This window comes from Hemiscyllium ocellatum (genome assembly GCF_020745735.1).
Source record: "Hemiscyllium ocellatum isolate sHemOce1 chromosome 15 unlocalized genomic scaffold, sHemOce1.pat.X.cur. SUPER_15_unloc_14, whole genome shotgun sequence".
NCBI lineage: Eukaryota > Metazoa > Chordata > Chondrichthyes > Orectolobiformes > Hemiscylliidae > Hemiscyllium > Hemiscyllium ocellatum.
The window spans coordinates 493,602-501,101 of NW_026867450.1; positions in this window are offsets into that span (position 1 = coordinate 493,602).

A 7,500-nucleotide genomic window follows, 5' to 3' on the forward strand; every position below is an offset into this window, starting at 1 on the left:
ATGGTGATGGGGTTGAATCTGACAGCTCATACCGACCTTGAGGCTTCCAAGCCGGCTGGCCCGGCCGGATTTGACCCGGCGGTTAGAAAATTTTTCAGTCAGTACAAATCAGTAACCAGCGACACTTAGAATATTTTTGAGTCAGTACAAATCAGTAACCAGCGACACTTAGAATATTTTTGGAGCAGTACAAATCAGTAACCAGCGACACTTAGAATATTTTTGAAGCAGTACAAATCAGTAACCGCTGACACTTAGAATATTTTTGAAGCAGTACAAATCAGTAACCAGCGACACTTAGAATATTTTTGAAGCAGTACAAATCAGTAACCACTGACACTTAGAATATTTTTGAAGCAGTACAAATCAGTAACCGCTGACACTTAGAATATTTTTGAAGCAGTACAAATCAGTAACCAGCGACACTTAGAATATTTTTGGAGCAGTACAAATCAGTAACCACTGACACTTAGAATATTTTTGAAGCAGTACAAATCAGTAACCAGCGACACTTAGAATATTTTTGAAGCAGTACAAATCAGTAACCACTGACACTTAGAATATTTTTGGAGCAGTACAAATCAGTAACCACTGACACTTAGAATATTTTTGAAGCAGTACAAATCAGTAACCAGCGACACTTAGAATATTTTTGAAGCAGTACAAATCAGTAACCAGCGACACTTAGAATATTTTTGAGCAGTACAAAACAGTAACCAGCGACACATAGAATATTTGTTAGTCAGTACAAATCAGTAACCAGCGACACTTAGAATATTTTTCAGCAGTACAAATCAGTAACCAGCGACACTTAGAATATTTTTGGAGCAGTACAAATCAGTAACCAGCGACACTTAGAATATTTTTCAGCAGTACAAATCAGTAACCAGCGACACTTAGAATATTTTTGAAGCAGTACAAATCAGTAACCGGCGACACTTAGAATATTTTTGAAGCAGTCGCCTTCGAGGGGGGACTGCCTCTGAGTTCATGCCGAATTTGGTGAATTTCCTATGTCGGGAAGTGGTCCAAATGGTGATGGGGTTGAATCTGACAGCTCATACCGACCTTGAGGCTTCCAAGCCGGCTGACCCGTCCGGATTTGACCCGGCGGTTAGAAAATTTTTGAGTCAGTACAAATCAGTAACCAGCGACACTTAGAATATTTTTCAGCAGTACAAATCAGTAACCAGCGACACTTAGAATATTTTTGACGCAGTACAAATCAGTAACCACTGACACTTAGAATATTTTTGAAGCAGTACAAATCAGTAACCAGCGACACTTAGAATATTTTTGAAGCAGTACAAATCAGTAACCGCTGACACTTAGAATATTTTTGAAGCAGTACAAATCAGTAACCAGCGACACTTAGAATATTTTTGGAGCATTACAAATCAGTAACCAGCGACACTTAGAATATTTTTGGAGCAGTACAAATCAGTAACCACTGACACTTAGAATATTTTTGAGTCAGTACAAATCAGTAACCAGCGACACTTAGAATATTTTTCAGTCAGTACAAATCAGTAACCAGCGACACTTAGAATATTTTTGAGTCAGTACAAATCAGTAACCAGTGACACTTAGAATATTTTTGGAGCAGTACAAATCAGTAACCAGCGACACTTAGAATATTTTTGAAGCAGTACAAATCAGTAACCAAGTGCATTTTTGAATTGGTTACTGATTTCTCCGTTGAAGTTGGGGCTGCGGTTGGCTTCAGTTAGTGGTGGGGGCTTAATTTTCGCCGAGGGGAGCGTGTCCCGGTAGTGTCTCCGAGGAAGTGGTACCTATTGAAGGGGGTGTTTCTGAATTTGGGCCCTTTTTGAGTGGCATTGCCGGATGGGTTTTGTGTTGAAGGCTTCCAAATCGGGTAGCTCAGCCGGATTTGACCCGGCGGTTCTACCGACTGTCACGCCTTCGAGGGGGGACTGTTGTCTAAGTTCAGGCCGAATTTGGTGAATTTCCTAAGTCGGGAAGTGGTCCCAACGGGTTTGGGAGTGAACCTAACTGCTCATACCAACTTTGAGGCTTTGGGGCCGGGTAGCACAGTCGGATTTGACCCGGCGGTTCTGCCGAATGCCTGGCCTTCGAGGGGGGCCTGCCCTCTGAGTTCAGGCCGAATTTGGTGATTTTCCTAAGTCGGGAAGTGGTCCAAACGGGGATGGGAGTGAACCTGACAGCTCATACCGACTTTGGGGCTTCCAAGCCGGGTAGCTCAACCGGATTTGATCCGGCGGTTCTAGCGACTGCCACGGCTTCGAGGGGGGACTGTTGTCTAAGTTCAGGCCGAATTTGGTGAATTTCCCGAGTCGGGAAGTGGTCCAAACGGGGATGGGAGTGAACCTGACAGCTCTTACCGACATTGAGGCTTCGGGGCCGGGTAGCTCAGTCGGATTTGACCCGGCGATTCTGCCGACTTCCACGCCTTCGAGCGGGGACTCTCCTCTAAGTTCAGGCCGAATTTGGTGAATTTCCTAAGTCGGGAAGTGGTCCAAACGGGGATGGGAGTGAACCTAACTGCTCATACCAACTTTGAGGCTTTGGGGCCGGGTAGCACAGTCGGATTTGACCCGGCGGTTCTGCCGAATGCCTGGCCTTCGAGGGGGGCCTGCCCTCTGAGTTCAGGCCGAATTTGGTGATTTTCCTAAGTCGGGAAGTGGTCCAAACGGGGATGGGAGTGAACCTGACAGCTCATACCGACTTTGGGGCTTCCAAGCCGGGTAGCTCAACCGGATTTGATCCGGCGGTTCTAGCGACTGCCACGGCTTCGAGGGGGGACTGTTGTCTAAGTTCAGGCCGAATTTGGTGAATTTCCCGAGTCGGGAAGTGGTCCAAACGGGGATGGGAGTGAACCTGACAGCTCTTACCGACATTGAGGCTTCGGGGCCGGGTAGCTCAGTCGGATTTGACCCGGCGATTCTGCCGACTTCCACGCCTTCGAGCGGGGACTCTCCTCTAAGTTCAGGCCGAATTTGGTGAATTTCCTAAGTCGGGAAGTGGTCCAAACGGGGATGGGAGTGAACCTGACAGCTCATACCGACTTTGGGGCTTCCAAGCCGGGTAGCTCAACCGGATTTGATCCGGCGGTTCTAGCGACTGCCACGGCTTCGAGGGGGGACTGTTGTCTAAGTTCAGGCCGAATTTGGTGAATTTCCCGAGTCGGGAAGTGGTCCAAACGGGGATGGGAGTGAACCTGACAGCTCTTACCGACATTGAGGCTTCGGGGCCGGGTAGCTCAGTCGGATTTGACCCGGCGCTTCTGCCGACTTCCACGCCTTCGAGCGGGGACTCTCCTCTAAGTTCAGGCCGAATTTGGTGAATTTCCTAAGTCGGGAAGTGGTCCAAACGGGGATGGGAGTGAACCTAACTGCTCATACCAACTTTGAGGCTTTGGGGCCGGGTAGCACAGTCGGATTTGACCCGGCGGTTCTGCCGAATGCCTGGCCTTCGAGGGGGGCCTGCCCTCTGAGTTCAGGCCGAATTTGGTGATTTTCCTAAGTCGGGAAGTGGTCCAAACGGGGATGGGAGTGAACCTGACAGCTCATACCGACTTTGGGGCTTCCAAGCCGGGTAGCTCAACCGGATTTGATCCGGCGGTTCTAGCGACTGCCACGGCTTCGAGGGGGGACTGTTGTCTAAGTTCAGGCCGAATTTGGTGAATTTCCCGAGTCGGGAAGTGGTCCAAACGGGGATGGGAGTGAACCTGACAGCTCTTACCGACATTGAGGCTTCGGGGCCGGGTAGCTCAGTCGGATTTGACCCGGCGATTCTGCCGACTTCCACGCCTTCGAGCGGGGACTCTCCTCTAAGTTCAGGCCGAATTTGGTGAATTTCCTAAGTCGGGAAGTGGTCCAAACGGGGATGGGAGTGAACCTGACAGCTCTTACCGACTTTGGGGCTTCCAAGCCGGGTAGCTCAACCGGATTTGATCCGGCGGTTCTAGCGACTGTCACGCCTTCGAGGGGGGACTGTTGTATAAGTTCAGGCCGAATTTGGTGAATTTCCCGAGTCGGGAAGTGGTCCAAACGGGGATGGGAGTGAACCTGACAGCTCTTACCGACTTTGGGGCTTCCACGCCGGGTAGCTCAACCGGATTTGATCCGGCGGTTCTGCCGACTGTCACGCCTTCGAGGGGGGACTGTTGTATAAGTTCAGGCCGAATTTGGTGAATTTCCCGAGTCGGGAAGTGGTCCAAACGGGGATGGGAGTGAACCTGACAGCTCTTACCGACTTTGAGGCTTCGGGGCCGGGTAGCTCAGCCGGATTTGATCCGGCGGTTCTGCCGACTGTCACGCCTTCGAGGGGGGACTGTCCTCTGAGTTCAGGCCGAATTTGGTGAATTTCCCGAGTCGGGAAGTGGTCCAAACGGGGATGGGAGTGAACCTGACAGCTCATACCGACTTTGAGGCTTCCAAGCCGGGTAGCTCAGCCGGATTTGACCCGGCGATTCTGCCGACTTCCACGCCTTCGAGGGGGGACTGCCCTCTGAGTTCAGGCCGAATTTGGTGCATTTCCCGAGTCGGGAAGTGGTCTCTGTCACAACGGGGGCAAGTGTCTGAAGAGGTAAAGTGAGTAACCAGCACAGCTTAGGGAAGGGTTCCAAAGTTCTCAACAATGTGAATTCGGTTACCAGGAAAGCTTAGGAAAGCTGCCTGACTGTCCCAAACGAATGAACTGCAAAACTTAGGGAACATGCCCGAAGATGCTTAAAAGTGTGAAATCAGTAAGCAGGAAAGCATAGGAAAGTGCCTGAAAGTGCTAAATGAGTAACATGAAAAACGTAGAAAAATGCCCGAAAATGTTTAAAAGTGTGAACTCAGTAACCAGCAAAACTTAGTAAAACGTTGGAAAAGCAGAAATGAGTAACCAGAAAAACTTAGAAAAATGTTTGAAAATGAGAAATGAGTAACCAGAAAAACTTAGAAAAATGTTTGAAAATGAGAAATGAGTAACCAAGAAAACTTAGAAAAATGCCCAAAAAGAAGAAATCAGTAACCAGAAAAACTTAGAAAAATGTTTGAAAATGAGAAATGAGTAACCAGAAAAACTTAGAAAAATGTTTGAAAATGAGAAATGAGTAACCAAGAAAACTTAGAAAAATGCCCAAAAAGAAGAAATCAGTAACCAGAAAAACTTAGAAAAATGTTTGAAAATGAGAAATGAGTAACCAAGAAAACTTAGAAAAATGTTTGAAAATGAGAAATGAGTAACCAAGAAAACTTAGAAAAATGCCCAAAAAGAAGAAATCAGTAACCAGAAAAACTTAGAAAAATGTTTGAAAATGAGAAATGAGTAACCAAGAAAACTTAGAAAAATGCCCAAAAAGAAGAAATCAGTAACCAGAAAAACTTAGAAAAATGTTTGAAAATGAGAAATGAGTAACCAGAAAAACTTAGAAAAATGTTTGAAAATGAGAAATGAGTAACCAAGAAAACTTAGAAAAATGCCCAAAAAGAAGAAATCAGTAACCAGAAAAACTTAGAAAAATGTTTGAAAATGAGAAATGAGTAACCAAGAAAACTTAGAAAAATGCCCGAAAAGAAGAAATCAGTAACCAGAAAAACTTAGAAAAATTTTCGGCCAAGTGTGAAAAATATTCTAAGTGTCAGCGGAGGAAAATGCCGAAGCATCGGGAAAGATTCAAAAACTCATGCCGAACATGAGTTCCGAAGTGCCGGAGGAACTGGGCGAATTGAGCCCGGCGGTTGGCCAGATGTCGTTTTGAGTCTGCAGCCCGAAAACTTTAACTTTGTCTGCCGCGGAAGTCTGGACCGGGAAAAATCCAAACGGTTTTGCCGGGTTCGAGTTCCAGAGCGAAGCAGTCGAATTTGAAATTCAGACCCATTCAGTGCCACTTGACATTGTGACACAGTGAGGTTGGCGGGGTACCCGGAGATTTCTGGGAACACGATTTTTAGAACAAAATGGCGGCGCGGGACCACTTTGAAAGGCATCCGAAAAACGGTTCCGCGGGCAGAGCACTTGAATGACAGGCCTGTGTGCATGCCCAAGAGCTCTCGGAAGTCTAATTTTTGACACTTTGTCAAATTTTCGACAGACTTACCCAACTCTTGCTGCCTGTTCTAAGAATCAGTCAGAGGCCTGTGCGGCGGTCTCTTGACACTTTGGAGGGCGGGCAAACCCCACGTTGACTCCGGCCGTCCCTCCAAAAGGCACTTGCTATTGGGGGAAAGGATTGCAAGTAGCCTGGTTCCCGTGGGAGCGGCCAGGAAGGGTGCAGGCTGGCCCTTGCCTGAGCATTCCCAAAACCCTCTTCCGCTGAGAGCAGACCTCGCACGCCGCACTACCGGCTCTGGGAGTGGTTGGCCGCTATTGTACATAGTCCGGTCCTTCCTCTGCCACCCGGCAAGTGCGATGGCTCTGCCGCCCTGCGGTGCTCGTCACCCAGGTTTGGGGAACACGATACTTAGAACATGTTGGCGGCTCGGGACCTGCAGGCGAAAGGGGCCCCGTGGTGCTGAGCACATCGACCTCGGGTCTCAGTGCAAGCCGGAGAGTTCGCGGAAGTCTTAAAAGATTTTGACATCTGCTCAATTCTTTGACAGGCTTGCCTGACTCTTTCCGTCCGTTCTAAGAATCAGTCGGAGGCCGGGGCGGGGACGGTCTCTTGACACACGGAGGGTTGGCTTCCCTCCTCAGGTGTTTGTGTCGAAAATGAAGGCGAGAGATGCAAGCGTCCTGGTTCCCCTGGGTGCTGCCAGCAAGGGTGCAGGCTGACCCTTGCCTGAGCACTCCCAAAAGCCTCTTAAGCTGAGAGCAGGCGCCGCACTACCGGCTCTGGGAGTCGTTGGCCGCTATTGTACATAGTCCGGTCCTTCCTCTGCCACCCGGCAAGTGCGATGGCTCTGCCTCCCTGCGGTGCTCGTCACCCAGGTTTGGGGAACACGATACTTAGAACATGTTGGCGGCTCGGGACCTGCAGGCGAAGGGGGCCCCGTGGTGCTGAGCACATCGACCTCGCGTCTCAGTGCAAGCCGGAGAGTTCGCGGAAGTCTTAACAGGCTTGCCTGACTCTTTCCGTCCGTTCTAAGAATCAGTCGGAGGCCGGGGCGGGGACGGTCTCTTGACACACGGAGGGTTGGCTTCCCTCCTCAGGCGTTTGTGTCGAAAATGAAGGCGAGAGATGCAAGCGTCCTGGTTCCCCTGGGTGCTGCCAGCAAGGGTGCAGGCTGACCCTTGCCTGAGCACTCCCAAAAGCCTCTTAGGCGGAGAGCAGGCGCCGCACTACCGGCTCTGGGAGTCGTTGGCCGCTATTGTACATAGTCCGGTCCTTCCTCTGCCACCCGGCAAGTGCGATGGCTCTGCCTCCCTGCGGTGCCCGTCACCCAGGTTTGGAGAACACGATACTTAGAACATGTTGGCGGCTCGGGACCTGCAGGCGAAAGGGGCCCCGTGGTGCTGAGCACATCGACCTCGCGTCTCAGTGCAAGCCGGAGAGTTCGCGGAAGTCTTAACAGGCTTGCCTGACTCTTT